The 24,275-nt window shown below is 37.9% G+C and overlaps 1 protein-coding gene across 1 annotated transcript in view; it reads left to right on the plus strand.

Moving 5' to 3' along the window:
- Window positions 1–1,250: 1,250 nt before the first annotated feature.
- setd5 (SET domain containing 5) overlaps window positions 1,251–24,275 on the plus strand; it is a 95,581-nt gene continuing 72,556 nt past the window's right edge. The window contains 1 exon segment of the mRNA XM_051921432.1: window positions 1,251–1,650. The gene's annotated coding sequence lies outside the window, so the exon portion shown is untranslated.

The raw sequence follows: 24,275 nt of genomic DNA on the forward strand, positions 1-24,275 counted from the left end.
AAATGCAGATTATGCTGTGAATTCGGAAGTCTACTTTTCAGTTTTTGCACACTACATCACCACCAACCACACAACAGACAGGATAAATATAAATAAAGGTTACAACTCCAATCTCAATCTGCCCCCACAGCTTGTACAACCCAACAACTGACGTGCCACAGGTCATCCAATTGCTGAGCTCCAGCTGCTCACGCTAGAAGGGGGTTCTCAGCCAATCACGATTTAGAGCTTTCAAATCCCCGCCTTTCCTTTTCACTAACCCATTTCTTAACTCCGCAGTTTAAAGAATTTTCGCGACGCCATTTTTTTCCCATCTATATAAAGTAGAAACGATAAAACAAAACAAAAAAAAAAATACTGGAATCACACAATCCCCAAGATAAAAACGAAATCCAGTTTAATCGTTTCACGCACCCGTAGCATTTCAACTCAGAATTTTAATTATCTGAACCCCCACGCCATTCCTTTTCCATATTGTTAAAACCCAAGCAACCCGTTGTTCATCCTCGCCATTCTTTTTGTTAAATGAACGATTCTTGCTAAACCGAGTTAATTATCACTCCACCGTGAGACAACCCTTAAGGCCTAACTGTTACGCTTTACCAATCACGTTGACGCACTTACCAAGATCGACAATCTTTTTCTCCAATCACAATGACAGGAGGGGGCGAGGCAAATTATAATTGGGGACTGGGAAATGGCTCCTGCTTCGATGATGTGGAAAACCCGTCGTGGGCGGGAGTTATATCACAATTAGCAACCAAATGGGATAGCGTGCTGGATTCGCCTTCATCGTGTATTGTATACTTGTAACGTCTAAGCAATAATCCCATTTTCGGTCGACACATCGCAAATGCTCAATGACAGCCTCGACTGGACAGCATTAAACCTGGTTTTGACTGTTGCGCCAACCCGATGATCCATGGTGATAACCTTGATGTTGATCGAGCTTCTTTTCGTCCCCCTCATCCCACCCCCAAGCCAGTGCCATGCCTTTGAGTTTCTATTTATTTTTACACCTGCACACCTTCACCGCCAAAGGACAAGCCGCCTTCGGTGTTTGATAGACGTGTAAATTATGCCAATCCTAATCCGCCAAGGGGCGGATGTGTCGGGTCCCGAACCCGCCTCTCTGACTGCCCGTGCTAGCACGCCCGGGAGAACCCGCGCATTGGTTGTGTGTCAGGATTGCTGGGTCCCGCGGTCTGTGCCGGTTAGGAGGGGGGGATGGGCTGCATTGCGAATCTTGGAGGAGCTTCACAGAGAATCAGAGTCTGTAACTCCACATAGACCAGTACGTCTTCCCCTATAAACATCGGTTATAAATCATATTAACACCATTATAAATGGACATAAACATCGCTGGCTCAAGCTAAAGTGGCGTCTGGATGATTTTTCCACAGTAGGACTCTAAAGAAAACTTTTTCATGCCTCCTGCTTTGAGGGAAATTTCATAAAAGGGGGAGTCCAAGCTGCACGGGACGCGGAGGGTTCGCTCTTCCCCTTATTGTGTTCAGGAAACACCGTGGCGGCTGAGAAAGGCCTACACTCTGCGACCAACTTTGAAGGTTTTGTTTGCATTTGGGCAAGGAAGAGTACAGTCTGAAAAAATGGAATTAAACGGGTAATTGGGACAAGAGTGCAGAACAGGTGAGTTGCTACAAAATATGATTTGTATTACTTATGTTTTAAAGATATAGATTCACTGGGAGAGGGGGAGGGGAGCGACAATAACAACAACCATCCCCGTCAAAAATCGCCTAAATGTATCCACATTGGAAGTCTAGGATATTTTGTGAGCTTTTTGGAATTATTATCTGTAAGTTATAAGTTTGATAAGAAGGAATGGCACTGTAAGTAGCCTCATATTTGTTTAATTCTCTCTCCAGTGTATTATAAACGATGTTAAATAAGTTATCAGTTAAAAATTTAAATCAGTTTTGCCATAAAAAAGTGGGATTCTAGTATGTCATAAAAGTGTCATGCACATGCTGATCTGTTCTAATGGGTCAAAAAAAAAACTCAACTCTTTTATGTCATCGTGGCTTGCACTATAGCATATTCAATAATATCTGGTACAACTTTTAATTTTACGATCATTTGGGCTTCTTTATGTGGCCCCCACGGTTTCCCCCTTTCTCTATACACTTAATTAATACCAAACCGTGCCTCACCCAGTATGTGTTGTTAAGAGCTTTGCATCAAAAAGGTCTTCAGTTCTACGGTCTGGGGACATAATGGGAGAAGAGCAATTGTATAAAAGTAAAGAATTCGCAGAAGCCGACGAAGAAACTTTATTAAAAAAAAAAAAAAAAAAAAACGGGGAGGGGGGGTTTAGTTTTGAGCTGTGATGGAGTCGTTGTGGTCGTGCACATTAAAAGCTTGCATGTAACACACACAGACACACACACACACAAAAAGAGGAATATCACAAAAGGTAACACCAGGGAGACTGGGTGGCATTTGTCGGAGCTCCTGTTTCCTTTTTTAGCCTCCATTTTTATTTCAACAACAAGTGAGATGGGGGGGGGGGGTGCTAGGTGGAGGTGGAGGTCAGGCCTGTGGCAGCACTGCAGAGCCAACGGGATCTAGACGTGTCTCTCTCCACAATTCTACATTTTATAGGTCACGTTTCACAAAACCTTTGCGCCTCTTACAACGTGGAATCAGTTTCTTACCTGCTCTGGGAATTCCTCAAATTAAATGTGCCAAACAGATTGCGTGTGCGTTAGTTGCCTTATTGGTTATTGTAGCATTAATGTTTCTCATTTATGAGTGTTTTAGGTCTAGACCGTTTTAAGATTATGATATACATGTTTGCTCAGTAGGTGGTTTGAACGATCGTTTATGTAACGTCACACACGTATACTGGCTTTTAATACAGATCTGGTTTTTTTTTTTTTTTTCTTCAGTAATTTTCCTCAATCTGTCAAAAGCCCTCCCAGAATATTGCAATTCTGTGTGATCATTTGTTGGAATGAATCGCTTGATTCGCCTTTTGCTTTCTCTGCTCCTTAACCGCAGGATGTAAACAAATGCATAGGAGTCGAGTGCGGCGACGTTTACTCTCAATAAAGGATAGGAAAGGAGATTAGAGCCACCCCAGACCCACCCATTTGAAAACCTCTTATTGTAAACGTGTACAGCATTTTATTACAAGAAGTAACTGATGTCGGTGGGGGCTGGGCAGTCGAAGAGATGAAGAGGAAGTTTATTTTATTTCTCATCTGCGGCTCTGATTGGGGTGGGGGATGGGACTGGCATGGGCGGCCATGTAAATTGTATGCATTGTATGCCTCGCCACACTTCCGCTGAGCCCTTATTGTATTTGCGTCTTTGGGCAGAGCTTTTACATTTATCATTACTGCGGCTGTGTTTTGCCCCAAAAATAACAAGTAAACCAAGACGGACCAACCATTTGTAATCAAGGTAATGGTCATATGCTAATTAGCCTGCATTGGAGAGGGACAGGCGGGTCCCTTTTCCTTTCCTATTAACCTTAAGCATCTAGTAAAAAAAAAAAAAAAGAAAATCACATAATAAAAAAATGAAGACATGAGCGGTTCACAAAAAAAAACCTGTTCATACGGGAGAATAACTCCTCTAAAACGACCGATACATTGTGCCTCATTCCTTTTGTGGGGATGATGTTTCTGTATCTTTTGGCAAGGTGCATTTCCCCAGCTTCACTGAATATAAGTTTTGGTATCTCAAAGACGCACTTTTATGCCATTACATAACCGTTTTTGTAATGTTAGATTGTAAATTCTATTTGTTTGATCCTCAGTCCTGCCAGTGTTCTTATTAGTGGAACCCCCTTCTTGCTTGTGCTAATTTGTTTGAAGCAGAATAATACAGTAATTTAGGTTGCTAATTAAATTGCATTTCAAATAGTTTTTTATTATCCAGTGTGTATAATTTGGGTAATTCATGTGCACCTTTATTCCTGTGGCTTGTTTCTTTCTTTAAATTATCCCTTCCAAGGCAGTTTACCATCCAGTACTTTTGCACCTCCCCGTTTTATAACTTGAATAAAATAAATGCCGGACATACGTTTGTTTGATGTCTGTAATATTGCATTATTTGGCAATAAGTTATATTGCAACAATTGAGAACTCTTGTTACGCTGAACGTCTTTAGTAAGCACAATGCCTCTTTTTATAGGCATTATCAGAATATGGTGCTTGAAATTGGAGACTGACCTACTAATCTGAGCAAGCTGCAGAACTATGACGAGTCTCCGTCTCCATTATAGCCTCTTATCTCTTACATTTTGAAAGAGTTGCATTTCTAGTGTTGTACATTTGGTAAGGAATACCATTTCAGCCAAATCTCTGCTTGTATGGAATGTACGCCCCTCCCCCATCCCTTTGGATATGACTGTCTTGGAAGAGGCCTGTTTGTGAAAGTTAACAAAAAAATAGCAAAAACCATACAAGGAGTTTAGGCTTGACTGTTTAAAAGACAAGCACCAAAAGAGAAACAGGTTATGGGTAATCTGTGTTGTAGCTCTAGATCAAGGGTTCCCAAACTTTTTTCAGCCTCAGACCCCTTTACCAAAAACTTTTAAAACCGTCGACCCCCTAATTACATGCAATGGTTTTTCATATCCGCACTTGCTTTGATATGTTCGATAAGACAATGAACAGACATGTTTGTGCTACATGTATTTTCATGCATTCTTACGTGTGACTCTTTTAATGACACATTTTACCTTTTCGTTCGCAAATTTGGTATGTAATGTGTTTTTTTTAAATGATTTTACTTCTTAATTAGGTACCTATTGGAATCATAGATATTTTGAAGTAACAAACAAATAGCAGTAGTAAGGGGGTCTATTTTTGCTGTCGTTGACCCCCAAATTTTTTCATTGAAACTATCGACCCCTAGAAAGTTCAAATCGACCCCAGGGGGTCAATATCGACCACTTTGGGAACCCTTGCTCTAGATGATTCACAGTTTACATACATACAAGAGCTTTTGGAATTTTTTTTTTTTTTTTGTTCTTTATTTCATCTTATACGATTACTCGTATTAGAAATTTGTTAGTTTTCGCATACCCCTTGGGGTCAGAGCGCAGGGTCAGCCATTGTACAGCGCCCCTGGAGCAATTACAGGTTAAGGGTCTTGCTCAAGGGCCCAGCAGAGTAGGATCTCTTATGGCAGTGACGGGGATTCGAACCGGCAACCTTTGGGATACCAGTGCAGATCCTATGTACAGTTTATGAATATATATCAGAATCATGCATGTGGCAGTAGTTAGTTTCAGTTACTGCAAAATCCGTATCAGTATTAGATTTTACATAATGATAACATTTTGGTTCAGATTTGAATGTTCAGTGGTAAATACCCAGGAAATGTGAAACAGATTTTAAGCTGTTGTATTGTAGTACACTGTAGGAGCTCTGGAGAAGTGCAGCTAAATACAATGTCAGTCCTCATTTCTTGTATTTGTCCTCTCATGTTTAAATGTTGTGGCAGAAATTTATTTTTGGAGGTGTATGTAATGCACGGTGTTACTACTACTGTGATGAAATAGCTATCTAAACTGTGAATATTTGAGTCTTAGAAGTAAATCTCTTTAAGAAGGACGATATTTTAAGCAGCAGGTCTGCCTTTTACTCCAAAGATTCTAGCATACTTCACATAATATGCTGAATTATCTTGCTACTGAAATGTAATTTGACAACAAAATGTTATGAGTATGTTATTTTATTAATAAAAAAGGGCTATTGCGCTACATAATCCATTGTTAGACTGCCAGGTATTTATAGTACTTGCAGTTTTATGAAATAATTTCATTACTCTGTATAATGTATGCTTTCATGTGAGGATTTTCCCTTTATATAACTAGGTCTTCAGCCTGCGTTATTTTGTTAAAAATTCCAAAGTATTGATCATATGATTTTCAGTAGTTTTCTTTTTCAAAGTCTGTAGTTAAGATTTCGATTAATATTCGTTGATTTTTGTTGTGCTTTTGAGCAAATGGGATATTGCTTGCTGTTCTTGTAATACACAGAGGCGGTTTTAAATCTAGTTGTATTAAGAGCAGTACTATAATTGCATTAGGTTGTAATAAACATGGGGGACTTAGAATTAGAACAACAAGGTGATACATTTAGTAGCATTGCTACCTTCTAGCTGTGCTTAGTGCTGGGTTCAAATACTATATGGAGTCTACGTATTCTCCTGATGTCGTTATGAGTTTCCTCCTTTTTCTTAAAAATGTGCATTTTTAGATTAATTGGCTGTTTTGGTGTTCTGTGTAATAGACTGGTACTCTCCTTAGAGCTGGCTATTGTGACAAGTCAGTGCCACAAACCCTTCTCCATGAATAATGTATTAAAATAAGTGGGTTTGGAAAATAAATGAATAATATGCATAGTTATAAAAAATATTTCTATTGGCTGAGGATTAAATGACCAGTGTTACTTTTTTTCATAGGCAAATTGTCATTTTCTTAAAATTTCATAATCAGTAAAATTGCTTTTATCAAAGAGTGCTTATGTTTCTTCTTAGCAGTGAAGGTGTGTTTTCAAATTTGAGTTTTTTGGTTTCTTAAAGGTTTGAGTAACCAGTTCTATGCATTTATTATAAGTAATTTATTCTTACTGTATTCCGTGCTTGTTGACACCATGTTCCTATATTTCAAAGTGGCACCCATAGTGTGATATTCAGAGAATGTCAGCTTTCTTCCCTGTATCTGAGTGTTGCTGGTAAGGGCATAAATGTTTATTTGTAGCATTACATCTGCATAGGTAAGGCCTTTCCATCTTCTACATCTGTCAGGTTGGAAAGATTTGTGTGAATACCGCAGAATTTGTGTTGATTTGATATATTTTTTGTAATGTATTACTTTATGAATAGGATGTAGGAAGTTGCATATACATTTAATTTGCTTTTTGACTGCAGGAAATATGCATTCTCCATTGACTTATTTAGTAGTTTATAGATTTTAGAATTTGCCTTTGGGAGCTGTATCTCAAATTAAATTAATTAATTTCAGTTTGCATAGTCACTTATTATTTGTGGATAGTGTTCTAAATCTATATAGTGTGCTTTCAGACTGGGCGATAGTGAGGAATTGTGCACAGTTTTACCAGTTGAGTTTTTGGTTATAATTTAGGGTTGTTACCTGCTGTGTGTGGAGCTTTAAAAGTAGTAATATATGTCACATCTATTTTTGTTAGTTTAAGAATACTTTTAATATTTAAAGACTTTCGTTTTAATCTTCTTCTAGTCTGCTTTGGGCAAAAAAAGAGGAAAAATATTTGGTATGCAGTTTCTGTGGCTGTTTATGGCATTGGCTGCTTGCAGTCTGCATAATCTAGCCTCTTGTTCAGGAGAATTGCATAGATGACTGGCTTAACTAAACAAACAGTCAAGTCTGAAAATGGCTTCGTACTCTATTTCCTGCTGTACTTTGCTTTATGGTATAGAGGAAATGTAAGGTACTCTGATGATTTCATGCTTGTTGTTTTTGATAGTGAGCAATTTGTAGATTCTTATTTGTACTAATACGCTCCTAAATACTAATAATTCTTAATTATTTGTTTTATTGTTAGCAAAATGTACATTTTATTTTTTGCCATTTTTGCAAAAAATTAAACCATTTTGCCTTACTTGGAAATGTTTAATAGTAAAATATGTCTGAAATATACGTAAGCATGCTGTTCTTTTTACTTTGTGAACTTTGTTTATATTGTAAATTAACATCTAGTAAGGAAAAAGATGCGCACATTTTAAAAAATATCAGCCGCAAGAATCTTTGAACCTGAAATGTTTTGTGAAGAGATTCACTTGAATCTAAGGAGCTGTAAGTTGGCACATTTCCATTAGAATGCAGAACAGTGTGGATTCTTGCATGGCTTAAATGGAGACAGTAACGATGGGGCAATGTTTCATTTTAAAACCTCATCTAGCACCCACTTTTCAGCACACACATAATATATGTATATCTAATAAACTGATTGATTTTATAATATTTATATTTTTATAATAAAGTGATATATACTGAAAATCCACTTTCTTTTCCACAAAGAATTACATTTTAGAGGTGTTTTGCTTCATAGAGAGTAACTGTAACTGTCTGTAACTATGGAATTTGGCTTCTTCACTATTTTACCGTGGGTCACGGAAACTGCCCCTGTCTTGAAATGAGATGTCTTTTTCTTTTGGCCAAATATGTTTAGCATCATGACTTTAAGTATTCTTGGGAAACTTTACACAAAATTGTAACCTATTTTGATGACTTCATAATGTTGGGGATGTAGTTTTCTTTTCCGTGGTTACATAGAGGTGGATATAGAGGTTTCTCAAGATTGCCATCTTCTGCTAGGGATTTTGGAGTGTTTAGTAAAATTTCAGATTCATGGGCATGATTATACACATTGCTTCGCACACACTGTCCTTTAATAAAACCACAGCAACTGAAGAAAAAGTTTGTATTTTAAATTATGTTGTTCAAGGATCACGAGTCCTGCAATGTATGATTCCTCACCTTCAGTGTTATCCTACTTTATACAGTACTGGGCCTAAGGCACCCTATAAACTTTACCCATTTTAATTATTTAATCGCTTTTCCATGTTTGTTATTATCAAAGTATAAATGGATCATTTAATTAAAATAGTATCATTTTAGGTTGTAATTTTGCAAAAATGGCATGCTCATTGTAAGAAATGTCCTGCTCTGCAGTGATCTCAAATACATGAGGAAATTTGGTTTGAATGATTTCCATTTTCTTCAGAAACATAATGTAACCCTGAATTGGATTTAATGAGTCTGACAATATTTATCTAAAAAGGGTTTTGGGTATATGGTCCCAGTTTAAATGGATTGTTGCATCCAATCTTGAAGTGAATTTAATTGATGTATTGAATCACTGATTTGTCAAAGGGGGTTTATGGTATGTGTTTATTTACTTTTGTGCAGAGCTCCTATTTTTAATCGAGAGTTTTTACATTGATTGACTGCGAAAATGTTCCTTATCTTGCCCTGCATGTGTGTTGTAACGTGTGTCTTGGAATCAGTGTGAAAACTGAAGCAATCTTGTAATTAGTTAAGCACTGCAATTCACTTAAAGTGAGAGCTCCAGCCACAAAGAAGTGATAAGATTTTAGCAGCTGCAGTCCTTTAATCTCATATGCTTTCCATGTGAAACTTGCTGTGAGTTGTTTCAAGAGAGACAACTGACAGTGCCTTTAGGCAATAACATGATCTTCCCTTGCCCTCAAAGCAAATTCTTTCCAGCAATTCTCATACTTTTTTTAAAAATTAAAGTTTTCTAGACTTCTCATTCTAACAAGTTAGAATATGAGAAAGGAGCTGTGCGCTTGATTGTAGCATTGCCTTTTACTGTAATAGTTACATCTATGTGAATAATCATGCTTTGTTATAGACCTGTCATGAGTATTACATAATTGCTTGATCACTTTGAGTTAAATGCAAATAATTCGGGTCATATCAATCCATTATTTCAAACGAAATTGAGATGTCAGTAGTACTGGAAAGTGCTAGAAAACACACACAGAGCAGCAGTGATGCCAAAATTTCAGAACTGAGTGGGCCTACATTTTTTATGGGTAGTCCTAATTTATTGTTGTTGTTGTTGTTATTAACTATGGAGTGTTTTTAACAGAATATAATTGTAAAAATCCACTCATCCCAATATAAATGGGTTGTCCGCTTTTTATTGTGTCCTGTTTGAATGTGTTTTTGTTCAGTATAATTTTATTTACAAATAATTGTTTTGTGAAAATAAACTGACTGAATGTGTTTTTGTTCAGTATAATTTTATTTACAAATAATTGTTTTGTGAAAATAAACTGACTGCCTGCCTTTTGATGATCTTCACATGCTCTTCCAGTCTGTGAATCCTTGAGTATACCGCTACTCAATTAAGTTTTTCCCTAAATGCCTGTGTAGCTCTCCTTTACACATCACTCACTTCATGGTGTTTTATGTAATAGGATGTGTTCATATGTGTGCATGAACTAAAAAGTTACATACTTTGCATAAGTAATTCAGTCTTCTCTAGCTTAATAAAGTTAATCACAGGCCATGAGGCTGAAGATGTAAAAAAGAAACGGGCAAAATCATCCGCATGTCACAAGCCATCAGCAGTGTAACTGCTTATTCCCAACACAGAGTGAGCTGGCAACCACACATTCAGAAGGCTAGAGTGAGAGGAAGAGAGACATCTTGCAAATGGGAGAATGCATGCTGCAGGTTTGAATCCACACTTCATAAATTGTAAATGTTGACCCGCTACGCCTACACATTGTTGAAATTAAAACTGCTTTTAGTTGGGATGCTCTGATCAGGTTTTTTTTAAGGCTGATACCGATTTCATTTTACTTGATTGACTGGTACCGATTCAGATTTTTTTTTTTGTTTATCCCTTTTTAGTTTTTAGTTTTTTTAGTTTTTTACTTTTTAGTTTTTACTTTTACTTTTTAGTTTTTACTTTTTAGTTTTACATTAATCTCCTGCATAACCAGATACATAGAAAGTTTTTCTATATTAATGTGTTACCTTTGGTATTTTTATAATTAAGCTATCGACCACAAATGTTAACTGTTTATTTTTATTAACAAAATAAAATTTTGTAGGCTAATTGTTCAGTGACCATAAAAATACTAAAGTATTTCCTTAAAATACATATGTACAAAAATATGTATCAGTAATACATATGGCATAAAATAAGGCTTATTATACTTACAAAATGCCATATTTTTTTTTAATCTACCTGTCTGAAACAAGACTCAATTAAAAAAAATACACACTAGTTTTCACCATTTCTCTAACAAAAAAAAATAATATGTAATATATATATATATATATATATATATATATATATATATATATATATATATATAAATCCTGGCATTTGTAGTCCGAATCACAATGTGATTGTATGGGTGGTTACCTACCAGGTAACACTTCTGGTTGGTCAGTAAGTCGGCTAACATCCGCCACGGTGCCCTCTTTCAGTTGCGAGAAGCAGATCATAGAATGGTTGAAATAGTTTTACTGTGCTTCTCGCAACTGAAAGAGGGCACCGTGGCAGATGTTAGCCGACTTGCTGACTAACCACAAGCGTTACCTGGTAGGTAACCACCCATACAATCCAGATTGTGATTCAGACTATGAATGCCATGAATGTAATTACCCTGATCTACATGCTGTCAAATGAACGAACCACACGCCGTGGCGCAACATTAGAGGTTTCGCCTCTAGCACTGACGTCCGAGGTTCGCTTCCCCGAGAGGGGGGTGCAGTGTGTGTGTACCGCCTGATGAGCCCAGAGTTAGGGTGAAACATGTGTCGCGTACTCTTTGCATTAGTTGACAGTAAAACTATTTCAACCATATATATGTGTGTGTATATAATATATATATATATATATATATAATGTGTGTGTATGGGCTGGGAATTGATTGAGAAATTTAGCTAATCACATAAATGTATGTAATTAATTGCGATTAATCACATCTAATATTAAAACCTTTCTTCTTCTTCTTTCGGCTGCTCCCGTTAGCGGTTGCCACAGCGGATCATCTTCTTCCACAACATATAATTATACGATTAATACATCAATGTGTATTTACTTCATGATTTAACCACAGTCTTGATGTAGAATCAACACAAAGAAATAAGAAAAATAATAATAATGGCGTAATTTAAACATAAACAATGAGCTTAAACCTGAGCTATCAACAAAAAACTACTTGAGCAACTACTACCTGAATTTGAATGTCTTCCTAAAAGGCAAAATGAAAAGAAAACAAGGCTAAAGTATTAATAATCAGATTGTCAGCTTGTGAGACACAGACATGTCAAAGTAAAAAATATACAATCAAAATGACTGTTAACATTGAATACACTGCTAAAGACTGATTTTAATTGAAAGAATAAGCATCTCTTAAATTAGTATACATTAGTAGATTAAAACCTGTGTTAAAACTCTTTAAATACTATTCTCAGTTGTTCATCACCATCAACCACTTGATAATTATACTCTACACAATTTATACTCTACACAAGTTTTTTAACTGGTGCACCATGGAAATAATATTATTGTGCCCCTAGGTCCTTCCCTGAGAGAGACATGCTTCTCAGGTGGTCGAAACCTGTCAGAGGAGGATAGGACTACCTGGAGAAGCCGACATAAAAGCAGCATTGTAATCACCTTAACTTTAATCGTACTCAGACTCATCTAACCCCTCTGTACTGTCTTTTGCTTCAGTGTTACAGCCCAGAAGCACGCCGTTGTTTCACTCTTGCTCCCCTCTCCTTACTTGTTCACTCTGTGCTGTTCGCGCATACTGTGCTGCTCCTTATCATCCACTCCTGTGCTGCATCACCAATGCCAAGCAAAAGCGCTTTCGTTCCAGCACCTTCCATACTCAAACCAGTCTCTTACATTCCTTCTGCCATTTTTCCTGGTACTTCTTCCTCTCACTCAGATGTTTCATTTGTATAATGCCCTGCACCTTCTAAAAGCACAGTACTCAGTGCAATGTCCAGCCACATGACACTTTGCATTTCTAGCCTGATCATTATAGTATTTAGTAATGTGTGGGGGGAAAAAAAACATCAAAATGCACCTGAACCAAAGCATTGTCTGAGGCATTTACCTCCTGGTGGGTCATGGATGCAACAAAACAGGCTTCATTAATCGCAAAAATTAACAGTTAAACTTTCTCTGGCCTAATATATAATCTTACAAATCAATTAATTGATATTGGCAATTAAACACTACTTGTAAATATTCATACACTTACAGGTTTTAATAAATTTTCATTAATTTCACTACAGCTTTTTTTGCTGTTAAAACATACATTTACTATATTTATAAAGGTGTTTTTTTTCAGTGTATCAGCTAGACATTCATAATTCTTAAGGTGTTATTATAAATGTGGATTACCATTTAAATTATGTAGTACTTGTTTCTTACTAAAACTTATGCACTATGACATTCAACAACAAATAATAAACACAATGCAAATCTTTAAAAAGCTGCAGATGTATGAAATGTTTATAAGTTGTTTATCAAGAGAATCCAAGACTAACATGCTTAACAGGAAGGAGTATTAGGGTGTTGTGCCATGTTTGCCATTATGGATGTAGTGAGAAGTCGAGCAAAATGACAATATTTTATTGGTTAACTAAAAAGATTACAATGTGCAAACTTTCGAGGCAGCTCAGGAAACTTCTTCAGGTATGATGTAATGAAATGGAGCTTGAGCTTCCTCGAAAGCTTGAACATTGTAATCTGTTTAGTTAGCCAATATAAGGTGTAATTTTGGTTAACATAACAGGAAAGATACGTTTTGCTGTTAAACTAACAAGCCTATTGTTTACTAAGCATCAATTTCAAATTTGTCTTTGTCTTTTTCCAATTAAAAATGTAAGCTGAACCATTTAAATCAAGTTTGCTGTCCAAACTGAAACTGTGTCAATTTTAATAAAAGAACAAAATAAAAAGGCCTGAATTCAAGTAGATTTTCTTGCGGGTTGTCAGATTGTACAGGATGACTTCTCTTATTCCTTTTTCTCGGTTTATTACTCAACTTTCTTTAACTTAAAGGCTAAGCTCTCTGCTGAAACAAGCCTCCACTGTTGCTCTTTGTTTACACTGCAGGAAGTTTGGTGGAAAAAAAACAAACAAACGAATACCTTGTATAAAGGAACACTGCAATTAAATTACTGGAAAGCTTTTGTGATCAACCAATTTACCAATCACTGATCGAGACCTTTTTGTGAAAATCGGCCAATTTAGATTGGTAGCTGATCAATTGGAGTATCTCTAGTTTCTAGGGACATTGTTTTTGGTAAACTGTATGTAAAGTGGAAGGCTTGGCGTTCTTCTCATCTTCTGCACCAGGGCCTTTGTGATGGTTATACTTTCCAATTTAATTTATACTTACATAAGCCATATTGTCTGCGCTTTTAAGTTGTAGGCATTATTTACATAATCTTGTTGAGTCAGAGGCAGCTGTGGGGTGTTATGGTGACTCCAGTCATGTGGTTTGACATCCCAAGCAGCTCAGTCTGGCTAGTCGGCACCTCACTCCAGCAAAGTCAAATAGGTTTGATTTTGTCTTAAGTTGAAGGGGTGAGCTCACCCTGAAGTACAATGCAAGCAAAACAGCTCTAGGTAAACAGGGGATGTATGTGTTTTGCACCACACAAACAGAAGAGAGGAATGTGTTGATGTGAACAAAGATTGAGTAAAAAGATTATATACCCCAGTCATATACAACCAGGTAAACTCCATGGAGAGATATATATCTAGGAGTTTACTGGGATTGTTATCTTCATGCATACCTGTGTTCTTAGGTCAGTAATGTTCATTTATAAAAGCCTTATGGTCTGGAACCTGAGAGGTATACAAGAGTTCTATGGCCAACCACATATAGTTTTTTCAGGATGGGGACACAGCTAAACAAAGGTATTAAATATAGTATAAGTGTTATTTTATTTATTTATTTTTAGATTAGTCTACTTTTTAAAAAATATTTTGTGGCTTCACTATAAGCTTGATTTCATCATTTTAACTTAAGGAGAGAGAGTTAGTTTGGGAACAGTGCGTTGCTACACCCACCACTCAATGAACCACCTCAGGATCCCAAATTAGAACCTGAGCGCAGGCATGCAATGGATGACACCACAGCACCACACTACTTCGAATGGAATCAAAAAGTTTGAGGTTTTTTACAGTGGCTGGAGTGCTAAGCCTGCCACCAACCTCCGAGTTTTCCCTGCAAGTTGGAGGACCTACTTGTAGGGCTAGATGCAGGTTAACATCATACTCAAAACAGAACAATTGCAGGTTAAGGGCCTTGCTCAAGGGCCCAATGGAGTGGAATCACTTCTGTCATTTACAGGATTCGAACCGGCAACCTTTGATTGCTGGTGTAGATCTCTAGCCTCAGATCCACCACTTTTTTGAGTTGAGTTGGTAAAATTATTCTTTTTTTAAATCAAGTATAAAATCCCTGCCTTCTGTCTGAGGTTCAGTAAATTTGAAAGTGTGGAAAGGCCTGCATTTCAAATTATTCTTTTTCATCATGCATAGCTGTGAGAATAGAAAAACATACAAAAAACTAGGGGGCTCCGCCCCCTGCTCGCTTCGCTCGCCAACCCCTGGTGTTGGGTAACCCGAAATACATTGATGTATGTATGAGATATATTGGAGTGTAAAGGTGTAGATGACGAACAAAGGAAGTAAAGAACCCATAGCATGGCACATTAGAAGGATTTATTGGAATATTTCTTTATACACAACATTTGTAGTAAAGATGGTGTGTTGTCCTTGAATGAGTTTTCCTTGGTATGGAGTATCTATAACTTTAACTTTAATGTCAGATGAACGCCGAACTCTTGAGAAGGCCACATAATGTTGTCCATGTCCAAATACAGGCTCAGAGAGGTATATGCCAACTCTGTCCATGGTTTGTCCTTGGGATTTGTTGATTGTCATGGCAAATGCAGGTTTAATGGGAAATTGGCGTCGTTTAAGTGTAAAAAGTAATTCCAGGTCAGAACTTGTAAGGTCAACTCTAGGAATCAGAACAGTATTGTTAGAATGTGATCCTGTAAGTACTTTTGCTTTAATAACATTGTCTGTCATGGTGTTGATGACTAAACGTGTACGGTTGCATAAACCTTGTTTAGTATTAAGGTTTCTTAATAGCATGACTATTGTCCCGATTATAAGGTTAAGATTGTGTTGTGGTAATCCGGCTGGGTTAATAGTGTTTAAATATTCTAAGGGGAAATTAAGATGCTCATTCTCGTCTTCAGAATCAACATTGTCAGTGCTTAGAAAGAGGCGGCTTTCTCCAGGAAGTAACGCAATGACCTGGTTATTTATGCGATCGTCAATATTTGGACATAATATAGCCTGTTGTGTTAATAGTGGTATCTTGTCTAATGTGATTGCTGTTCCAAACACCTCCGTCACTAAGTCGTCGCAGATAAAGGCTTGAGGGATCTGAATGATATCTGGGTGAAGTCCATATGTATTGGTAAGGTTTCCATCTCCTAGTTGCAATAACCAATTGGTATATTCTGGATCTGGACATTGCATGTTTTGTACATAATGTATTGTCTCAAAGTAATGCCAATTGTCTGCATATTTCAAACTGGACTGAACAATAGCTGAACGCATGGCATGTGGAACAATAGTGGACTCATTACAGAATGCGCTGTCAGCTAATTGGCGGAATTGTTTAGCGGCTGTTTGTCGTTCCTTTCTTTGCCGTTTATCTATTGCCTCTGCTGTTTGAGAGGTGCGTTTTAGGCGCCTGCGTTCATTAATTGTATTCAGGCGGGCTCGTTTCTGTATGTCAGTTAGTTGAGATGTTTCATTTTGGAGCCGTGACTCCTTTGGTTGCGTTGTTTGAGAAGCGCATTATAGGCGCCTGCGTTCATTGTTTTTATCCAGGCAGGCTCGTATATGTAGCCCCGTCAGTCGAGCTCTTTCTTTTTGGAGCCGTGCCTGCTTTGCTTGCGGCATTTCAGACGTGCGTTGTAGGCGCCTGCGTTCATTGATTTTTATCCAGGCGGGCTTGTTTTTGTATCTCCGTCAGTTGTGGTCTTTCGTTTTGAACCCGTGCCTGCTTTGCTTCCGCAGTTTCAGATGCACGTTGTAGGTGTCTATGTTCATTTGAGCCGTGACTCCTTCTTTCGCGGCGGATCAGACTTCGCTTGCGGTTTATGAGATGCGCGCTGTAGGCGCCTGCGCACTATGTCTCCTGGGTCCATCACCGTGTACCTGCATCCGTGCCTTCCAGTTTACCATTCTCGGTTAGTAATATGGATGCTTCTATAGTGAACCCACATGTCCGATCACACTTCTTTCATTGCCATTGCAAATGTCATTTTACACGTTACCATGGAAGACATGAGTTTAATGTAGCTCTTCAACACTTAGCTAATGCCCTACCACTAGGAAGAGGCACACTGCACAAAAAGGTAGTGCTTTCATTGGGATGGAGGCACAGAAATATAACAATGCTATACTGCTCATTTTTATCATCAAATAAGACTTGGAAGCAGCAAATATAATTTTAGCCATATTTCCACAGCTTAAACCACTATTAATAAACATTTACAATTACTTCAAAATTTACTGGCTTAAGCTTGTTCAGTAATGAATTAGTTGTACTGAAGATGTCTTGCGTTAAACACATTTGCAATAAGCCAGTTGTGGAAAAACTGTTTTCGGGATTAACACTTTCTGTAGACGCAAGCGTAAACAAGGGAATTGTCAGTTATTCTGATGAGACTATGCATTACTAATAATGGCTGTTTCATTGAGTTTTGTGAACTTCAGTGCTTTTTCTCCTCCTTGGTTATATACTTTGTCTGCCATCGTTGTGCCTGTTCCAAAGAAGACAGTAATCAGCAGCTGTAATGACTAGAGACCTGCTCTCACCCACACTATAATGAAGTGCTTTGAGAAGCTAGTCCTGAGGCACATCAAATCTTCACTTTCACCCACCTTTAACCAGCACCAATTTGCCTACAGAGCCAATAGGACAACAAAAGATGCCGTTAATACAGCTCTCCAATATAGGATGATGGATCAAGGACTTCTTAACAAACCAACCACAGTCGGGACCCAGCACTCCCTGACCCGGATTGTGTTTTTTTTGACACTTGGTACTGGAGCACCATTGTGCTACGTTTTGGAGTCATCTTCTTTATTCCTTATATGCCCACAAATGTGCACCAATACATAGCACAAATAGAATCATCAAGTTTGCAGATGACACCACTATGGTAGGACTGATACATAACTGTGGTAAGTTTGCCTATCGGGATGTGGTCAGCGAACTGTCTGACTGGTGCTTCATTAAAAACATGCCACTCAACACCTTCAAAACAAAGGAGCTGATTATCAGCTTCAGGTGGCAGGGATAGGAACTTTTTCCTCAATACTTCAAAGAAGACATAATGGAGACAGTGCCTAACTTTTAAATTCCTTGGAACACATCTCCCAGGACCTCACATGGTCTGTTAACACAGCTTCTCTTGTGAAGAAGGCACAAAACTGTCTCTGCTTCTTAAGGATGCCAAAGAAGGTTAACCTGTCCAAGCAGCTGTTTGTGTCCTCCAATCACTGCCCTGGGGAAAGCATACTTAAACGTGGCATTCCTGGTATGGCATGCTGGCTAATAAGCAGGGTGTTCAGAGAGTCATCAAATAAGCACAAAACTGTACCAACACACATTTACCTTTACTAGAAGATATATATAGAACTCAAAGTTTATGAGAGACCAAAAAAAATCATTAGGGACTCATCTCACCCATGCCACCACCTTTTCACTCTGCTAACTTCTGGAAGGCGTTATATAGTTCTATTAAGACTCAACGCTTCCAGACTACTGAAAAGCTTCTATCCAAGCACCATCAGAGAACTAAATTTTGTTAATTAACTGTTTACTGCTTCCAAGTGCTTTTGATCTTATGTCTTTCACTTTTACAGTGGGCATCAGTGGAACACACATACAATATCTGGGAGACTCATTTCAATTACTGTAAAATGGAACTACTCCACTATTTATATTTTCTCACTTTCAATGTTTTTTTGGTTTTATTGGTTTACCAGTAACGGCTCCATGCAGTGAATACACTTGACTTGAGCATTCCTAGTTTTCCTACTGTTTTCTCTGAACGTTTAGCATTTGTTTGCTCAGAGGTTGATGTGCTTGCTGCTTCCCGAGCAGCTCTTCTTTTCCCCACCCTAGCGGCCCGCTTCTTCTTTTCTTTCATCAGCGTCTTTTCACGTTAAAACTGATTAAGTCGGTGTTTGTGTTGCAATTACTTAGTATGTTTTCTTTAACTTTTCACTTAAGCTGGCACTTAAGTCTTCAATCTGCCTCAAGAATGATTTAAGGTATGAAGAGGTAGGGGAAGTGACGGTGAAGGTGGTAGGAATGAGAACGGTGCCCGTACACATACACCGCCCTGCTGGCCACTGCCAAGAGTTGATTCTACAATAAAATAAAAACAAAAAGAGGAATAACCTTGGATGTCAATCATCACCCCGAAAGCGGATAGTAGACATCACATAGTATATGTGTACCAAGTTTCAGGTCAATAATTCGAATGATTTGCAAGCTAGAGGTAATTTAAAATCCTGCATAGACAAATGGACAGCCACGGTAGTGCATTATATATAAGATATTAATGCATTTGTTGTGTGTAAAATGCAGAGTGCATGTTGAATCTATTGAAGCTTTCTGTTTTTATTATATATGCTGTTCTGGGGACACACTAAAAATTTTGTTGTACATCTGTGAAATGACAATAAAAGGCATTCTATTCTGGTATATTTATCATGTGGTCACTCCCTTTTTAGAGGTTAGAGTGAACAGTTCTGCTTTATAGTTGCATTTTTAAGTCATACATCAGCAAGCACAATACGCTGGAGACTATTGGTCATATTCATGGGTTTGTCACAGTACAGAGAACATAATTTTCAAAATAAGTAGATTTCTCCTTATTTTTTGGATATGAAATTTTTCTTCTTGTCATGGCTGAAACAGTGAAAGAGATACTGTTAGTGGATGTGTTTATTTCTTCTTTGTTTTTAAGATTTCCTGAGTAAAGGAGTGATGGAGACTGTCATCTTTTGTTACACTAGTAGATAAATCTTGTGCATTACCAGAAACCAGTTAACATGAAATAATGTCTTTGTGCTTACTCTTCCTTTTGTTTGCTTTGGTTTATAAAAAATAAAAATTGCCAACAAAATGGTAAACATGCTTATTTTTTGGTGTATCTAGAAGTGTTGGTACTCCAAGTTACAGCATATTTTTCAGAAAATAATTTTATTTTCTATTATGATACATAAAATCACTCCTGCTCTGAATGTCATTTATTACTTTATTCTGGGCATACCATATTACAAAATAGCTTGTATGAAAAATAGGTTTTCCCCTCTGTTCTGTACAGTAACTAGGGGGCTCCGCCCCCTGCTCGCTTCGCTCGCCAACCCCTGGTGTTGGGAATGACAAAGAGCGTGATGTATGAATGAGATATAGAATAGTGTGACGGTGTAGATGATGCAAATAGAAAGCAAACAATAAAGTGTGTGGCACAGTGTAAAGGTTTATTGGAAAATTTCTTTGTACACGCCGTTTAAGTGTAAAAGGTAATTCCAGGTCAGAACTTGTAAGGTCAATGAAGATGGTCATTATCGTGATCAGAGTCAACTTTGTCAGAGCTTAGAAAGAGTTGTGTCTCTCCAGGAAGTAATGGAATGACTTGGGTATTTATGTTTTCCACATTAATATTTCTTGGACATAATATAGTGCGTTGTGTTAAAAGGGGCATTTGGTCTAATGAGATTGCTGTTCCAAATCTCTCTGTAACTAAGTCGTCGCAGATAAAGACTTGAGGAATTGTAATAATATGTGGCTGAAGTCCATCTGTATTGGTGAGTGTACCATCTCTCAGTTTTAATAAGCAATTGTTATGATCTGGTTCTGGACATCGTATCTTTTTTACTAACTGTATCTTTTGAAAGCAATGCCAATTGTCTGCGTATTTTAAGGTGCACTGAACAATAGCTGAGTGCATGGCATCTAGAAGAATAGCTAATCACTGTTTAAAATCTCCTCCTAATAAAAGTACCTTTCCTCCAAATTGAATATTATTATTCATAAACGTTTGTAGAAGTTTATGAATGGTGTTGAGTAAGTGACTTCATGCCATTGTACATTCATCAATAAACAACATTTTTTGAAGACGGATGTCACGTGCAGTGCCACCGTTAATGTTCATAGTGGATACCGATTTGTAGGATCTAATGCAGTTGATAAAGATTTCACTTTCAGGTACATCGTCAGTTAGAATCTTCTGTAGATATTCAGTATATGAATGTAAAGAAGGCAGTCTAATTTGACCCTTTTGACAACAACGTCTAAATGTATTACTTGTATTGCCAGTTGTTTCTTCAGGGAAGTGAACTGAATGACAATGATCGCAAATGACATTCATTAATCCGAATGAATTTTCCCGGTGTATGTTTTGCTTGTGCCGTTTGAGAGGCGCGTTGTAGCATATGTAGTATTTGGGACGTGTTGTTTTGGAGCTGTAATCGATTTGCCTGTGCTGTGTGAGACGCCCATTGTAGCCTTCCTTGCCGTTAACGTATGTCTGAGACGGGAGGTGTTTCGTTTTGAATCCGTACCTGTTGCGATGCAGCACTTTGATTGATAGTTTGCGTCATGTGGATCCAGGATGTAGATTTGTGCATATTTGCGTTGTTGATTTGTTTCAGGGTGCACTGTTCCAATGCGATGCAGTATTTGTGCACATATGGGAAAGCAGTATGGGCCATTGCCTTTTGGTGGCCTGATATTTACTAAAAGCAAATGAACTATTGTAGGATCTAACGCAGTTCATAAAGTTTTTACTTTTAGGTACATCGTTAGTTAGAAGCTTTAGTTGAGCTTTGCGTTTTTGGAGTCAAGACATTTTTTCTTTTAGAAATATGGATAAGTAATAAGGAGTATTGCACTCACTGTTAATATGGAGACTTTTCTGCGGTTGAACGGTTAATAGTGCCTTATTGTAATGAGATCCACCTATGCTGCATAGCCGTCTATTTTGTTGTTTCTTTCGTGTTCGTGTGTTTGTTCCTGTTATCCTTTTCGTTTTGTACCCGTGACCGTGTATTCATGACTTGTTTCTTTCTCAGCATCCGAAATATGGATAAGTAATAAGGAGGGTCGCAGTCACTGTTAATATGTTTCCTTTTCTGCAGTTGAACGGTTAATAGTGCTTTATTGTAAGGAGATCCACCTATGCTGACACCTATGCTGTCTAGTGTGAAGGTGCTGACGTTCACTTTAGAATATGTGGCTTTGGGTGTGACTTCTTATGGATGTGGGTGGGGGGGGGGGGGGATTGTTGAGGATTGTTGTTGCGCGAGCGTCTTCTTTCTTTTTGTGTTCCTGTGTCTTGTTGAATCCCCCTCTTTGTGTGTGTCCCGTCCCTCGCTTGTAGGGTCTGTGGGGTGGTTTTGTGTTCCATGGGCTTGTTGAATCCCCCTCTTGGTGTGTGTCCCGTCCGGTGCCTGTAGGGGGGGGGGGGGGGGGGCCTTGCTGTTGTGCGCGAGCCTCTTTTTTTTTTTTTTTTTTTTTTTTCGGGTCTAGTTTCGTGTGCAATGTGTTTCGTGCTTTTCCTGCGTTTGACTTTGCGCCTCATTTCTCCTTTTTGTATGTGCTCACTCCTTTTTTCTGTGGTCTTGTCCGCCACTCGCGGCCCCTCATCCGCCTTTGTCGCCCTCTTTTCTCCGCCTTTCTCCGACTCTCGCAGACTCTTTTTGCGCCTGCGCCTCTCGCGGCCCCTCATCCGCCTCTCGCCCTCTTTTGTCCGCCTTTCTCGGCTCCTCAGCCGACTCTCGCGGACTCTTTTTGCGCCTGCGCAGTACGTCTTTTTGCAGCTACGGCCCATGGCCGGATGTGCCTGCGTCCATCATCCGGTTTAGCATTCTCGGTTAGTAATATGGATAGTAATTGCATTTAAAATGCAAAACTAACAAAGATAAAAACATTTTGTTAAACAGAGAAAATGTTGATTAAAAATTGTTTTATGATAAACTAGGGATGTGTAGAAATTTGTGAGATTAGTGTTCCAGCATTTAAAGTTTGGCAGAACACAGTATCTATGGTGTATATTACTATTATTGCTTTGTGCAGTACAAAAAACTGATACAGCATTGTTCTTTTTTACCTTAAATTTTTATTTGAAGACACAAGAAGCCAACATCATAAAGAAACAAAATATTCCGACTCTGCTGCTACTACCAACTTAAAATTGCATGCGGAGAATGCTATTTCTTATTTAACTCATTTGTTTGAGCTATTGTATAGCTGAATTTCAAAGGTAATGCTCATTGCCTACATTGGGTCCACTTAAATGTAATACAATATGCTTTTTAAGTATTTTTTTCATTTGTATATTGTCTTGGCCATTGTATGATTTCATAGCCAGATTTCCTCTTGATTCTCCTGTACTGATCAAGCAGTCAAGCGATTTGTTCATTATTGTGTAGACCCTTAAAGCACATGATTTAAATATTATGAATGTCTTTTGGACATCAAGGGAATACTGAAATATTTGTACACAACCTTCATACTTCTCACATCTCATGGTATTTTTCAAAACGGCTTTATCTGTTACAGGATTGTGGCTACGTTTGTGGTAATAGAGTAACCCATCCACAGCATGTATATGTGTATACAGTATACCCTGTATAATAGTTTGTGATAAATAATTGAGTCTTGACACACGAAGAGGTTTGGGACAGACTCGCGTATACTTAAAAATGGCTGCAAAATCAAAAAGGCTGCAAGAAAATTGTCTTTACAGACAAGAGTCCAAAACAGAACAGAGGTTTGGTACAGACATGGTGGGTTTTATAAATGGAGGGAGGAAGTGACGTCTTCAGGTGTGGAACTGGAAGTGACATTCAAGGGCCCAGGTGGAACTTCCCATATTTGGTCTGCTGGGAAAAAGTGAAAAGGTCAGTGCACTTTGCTACCCCCTGATCCGACAAGGAATTACCTTCTTTCGAGCCCTTTAGCTGCCTCCCATGTGCACGTCTGTGACAATATGTATACGTTCCATAAAGGCCATCCTCTCTTTTATTTTTTTATTTATTTATTCATTTTACTTTTGTATTGACTTGTTGCAGACATTTAAAGTTCATCTTAGTTTCATGTTTGGATAGCGACACAACTTAAACTTTGTAATGATGTATGGTTTCATGCAAGCTGTTCAGGAACTACCATTTGTTCAATGCACAACCACAGATTTACTGCATACTGTTTTTTTTTTGTCTTGTTTTTAAAGGAGGCTGAGTTTTTAAGTCCACAATTGAGAAACAGTAATATAATCTAGGCTAGATTGAATGTTATAGTGAGGTACAATATAGAAAGCATGAGGAGTAATGCAAACAGAATCAATTAGGTTTGAAATAAGTTTGCACAGGGAATAAATTGAATGGGGCGCATGCTTTATAATTGTGACAGAAGATCTATCAAGATGGGGCCAATGTAAACTTTTGCATCTGCACCCAAAATAATCTCAAAATCCTTTTAATAATGCATTTCGCTTAGTTGGACTAATATGAGTGTCTGTGCTCCTGAATTTTCTCTGGAAGCATAAACCAGAGCCACATGTCCTGACTCTTGACTGTGTCAGTAGATGGGATTGAACTTGTGCTTCTGGATTCAATAGCAGCCTT

The sequence above is a fragment of the Erpetoichthys calabaricus genome, chromosome 18 (assembly GCF_900747795.2).
Source record: "Erpetoichthys calabaricus chromosome 18, fErpCal1.3, whole genome shotgun sequence".
NCBI classification, from domain to species: domain Eukaryota; kingdom Metazoa; phylum Chordata; class Cladistia; order Polypteriformes; family Polypteridae; genus Erpetoichthys; species Erpetoichthys calabaricus.